General features: G+C 38.5%; 1 non-coding gene across 1 annotated transcript; it reads left to right on the forward strand.

The window, feature by feature from the left end:
- The first annotated feature begins 575 nt into the window (after positions 1-575).
- Positions 576-683, forward strand: LOC130951966 (small nucleolar RNA R71). Its single transcript, XR_009074168.1, has one exon. It is a non-coding gene; the product is annotated as a small nucleolar RNA R71 (small nucleolar RNA).
- Positions 684-3,605: the final 2,922 nt, after the last annotated feature.

A 3,605-nucleotide genomic window follows, 5' to 3' on the forward strand; every position in this document is an offset into this window, starting at 1 on the left:
AAGTCAGAAGTATTCTGCTTAGAACTCTCTGTCTGTTGCTGAGAAGATGATGGAAAAGGCTTGCCATTGCTAAACCTGTTTCTTCCACCATTATTGTTATTGAAACCTTGTTGAGGTCTCTCTTGATTCTTCCATGAGAGATTTGGGTGATTTCTCCATGAAGAATTGTAGGTATTTCCATAGGGTTCTCCTAGGTAATTCACCTCTTCCATGGAAGGGTTCTCAGGATCATAAGCTTCTTCCTCAGATGAAGCATCCTTAGTACTGTTTGGTGCATTTTGCATTCCAACAGACTTTGAGAAATCAATTGACTTGTTGAGTCATATCTTGTTCTGAGCCAAAATGGCATTCAGAGTGTCAATCTCAAGAACTCCTTTCTTCTTATTAGTCCCATTATTCACAGGATTCCTTTCAGAAGTGTACATGAATTGGTTATTTGCAACCATTTCAATTAGCTCTTGAGCTTCTGCAGGCGTCTTCTTCAGATGAAGAGATCCTCCAGCAGAGCTATCCAAGGACATCTTGGATAGTTCAGAGAGACCATCATAGAAAATACCTATGATGCTCCATTCAGAAAGCATGTCTGAGGGACATCTTCTGATTAATTGTTTGTATCTTTCCCAAGCTTCATAGAGGGATTCTCCATCCTTCTGTCTGAAGGTTTGGACTTCCACTCTAAGCTTACTCCATCTTTGTGGTGGAAAGAACTTTGCCAAGAAGGCATTGACTAGCTTTTCCCAAGAGTCCAGGCTTTCTTTAGGTTGAGAGTCCAACCATATTCTAGCTCTGTCTCTTACAGCAAAAGGGAATAGCATCAGTCTATAGACCTCAGGGTCAACCCCATTAGTCTTGACTGTGTCACAGATTTGCAAGAATTCAGCTAAGAACTGATGAGGATCTTCCATTGGGAGTCCATGGAACTTGCAATTCTGTTGCATTAGAGAAACTAATTGAGGCTTAAGCTCAAAGTTGTTTGCTCCAATGGCAGGGATAGAGATGCTTCTCCCATAGAATCAGGAGTAGGTGCAGTGAAGTCACCCAGCACCTTCCTTGCATTGTTGGCATTGTTGTTGTTTTCGGCTGCCATGTGTTCTTCTTCCTTGAAGAATTCGGTCAGGTCCTCTAAAGAGAGTTGTGCTTTGGCTTCTCTTAGCTTTCTCTTCAGGGTCCTCTCAGGTTCAGGGTCAGCTTCAACAAGAATGCCTTTGTCTCTGCTCCTGCTCATATGAAAGAGAAGAGAACAAGAAAATATGGAATCCTCTATGTCACAGTATAGAGATTCCTTGAAGTGTCAGAGGAAAAGAGAAATAGAAAGAAGAAGGAGAAGGAGAATTCGAACTTTAATTAGATAAGGTTCGAATTTTGCATTAAGAAGGAGTGGTACTCCATAAATAGAAGGATGTGAGAAGGAGGGAAGAGGATTTTCGAAAATTCGATCAAAAAGATGTTGATAATTTTCGAAAATTGAAAGTGGAAAAGAAATCAAGTGATTTTTGAAAAAGATTTTTAAATTAGAAATAAAAAAGATTTGATTGAAAACTATTTTGAAAAAGATGTAGTTAAGAAGATATGATTGGTTTTAAAAAGATGTGATTGAGAAGATATGATTTGAAAACAATTTTAAAAGATATGGTTTGAAAACAATTTGAAAAGATATGATTTTAAGAATTAATGACTTGCCTAACAAGAAAAGATATGAATCAAACATAAAACCTTCCTTAACAGAAAAGGCAAAAAATGTTCAATCAAATCATTAATTGTTAGTAAGTATCTTTGAAAAAGGAAAGAAATTGATTTTGAAAACATTTGATTGAAAAGATATGATTTGAAAAAGATTTGATTTTGAAAAACTTTGAAAACTTGAAAAAAATTTGATTTGAAAACAAAATCTTCCCCTTAGCACCATCCTGGCGTTAAACGCCCAGAATGGTATACATTCTGGCGTTTAACGCCCAAAATGCTACCTCTTTGGGCGTTAAACGCCCAACCAGGTACCCTGGCTGGCGTTTAAACGCCAGTCTGCCTTCTTCACTGGGCATTTTTGAATGCTCAGCTTTTTCTGTATAGTTCCTCTGCAGCATGTTCTGAATCTTCAATTCTTTGTATTATTGACTTGAAAAGACACAAATTAAAAATATTTTTGGATTTTTAATAATCAAAATGCAAAAGGAATCAATTAACAATGCATGCAAGACACCAAACTTAGCAGTTTGTATACTACTGACACTAACAATATGAGAATGCATATGAGACACAGAAATACTTCAAGTCAATAGAATTCAAAGATCAAAACAAAGGAATATATGCATGGATTCGAAAAATATAACAAAAACATGCATTTGACACCAAACTTAAGATGAGACTCTAGACTCAAACAAGAAATATTTTTGGATTTTATGGTTTTGCAATTTTTTTTTTTTTTTTTTTCGAAAATTAAGTGAAAAAAAGTATCAAAATTCTTAATGAGAATTCCAGGAATCAGTGCAATGCTAGTCTAAGACTCCGGTCCAGGAATTAGACATGGCTTCACAGCCAGCCAAGCTTTCAAAGAAAGCTCCGGTCCAAACACTAGACATGACCAAGGTCAGCCAAGCCTTAGCAATCACTGCTCCAAAAGCAAGATTGATAAGAAATCAACAAGCTCTTGTGGTGATAAGTTGAAACCTCGGTCCAATGAGATTAGACATGGCTTCTCAGCCAGCCAGATTTCAACAAATCATCATGAAACTCTAGAATTCATCTTCAAGAATTTCGAAAAAAAATACCTAATCTAAGCAACAAGATGAACCGTCAGTTGTCCAGCCTGAACAATCCCCGGCAATAACACCAAAAATTTGATGTTGCTGCCGGATCTTGGCACTGATGTTACCAAAGACTTGCTCAAACTAGAACAATCCCCGGCAACGGCGCCAAAAACTTGGTGCGCGAAATTGTGAACTATACTTTTTCACAACTCTCATAATCCCTGGTAATGGCTCCAAAAACTTGGTGCGCTCAATACCATGGCATTACACAACTTCGCACAACTAACCAGCAAGTGCACTGGGTCGTCCAAGTAATAACCTTACGTGAGTAAGGGTCGATCCCACGGAGATTGTTAGTATTGAAGCAAGCTATGGTCATCTTGTAAATCTTAGTCAGGCAAACTCAAATGTATATGATGATGAACGAAAATAACATAAAAGATAAAGATAGTGATACTTATGTAATTCATTGGTAGGAACTTCAGATAAGCGCATGAAGATGCCTTCCCTTCCGTCTCTCTGCTTTCCTACTGTCTTCATCCAACCCTTCTTACTCCTTTCCATGGCAAGCTCGTGTAGGGTCTCACTGTTGTCAGCAGCTACCTCCCATCCGCGCAGTGAAAGCTAATGCACACACTCTGTCATAGTGCTGCCAATCACCGGTTTGGTTCCCTCCCCTACCGGAATAGAATAACTCTTTTGCGTCTGTCACTAATGCCCAGTAGGTTACAGGTTTGAAGCACGTCACAGTCATTCAATCATTGAATCCTACTCAGAACACCACAGACAAGGTTAGACCTTCCGGATTCTCTTGAATGCTGCCATCAGTTCTTGCCTATACCACGAAGACTCTGATCTCAC

This window comes from Arachis stenosperma, chromosome 1, assembly GCF_014773155.1.
Source record: "Arachis stenosperma cultivar V10309 chromosome 1, arast.V10309.gnm1.PFL2, whole genome shotgun sequence".
Lineage (NCBI taxonomy): Eukaryota > Viridiplantae > Streptophyta > Magnoliopsida > Fabales > Fabaceae > Arachis > Arachis stenosperma.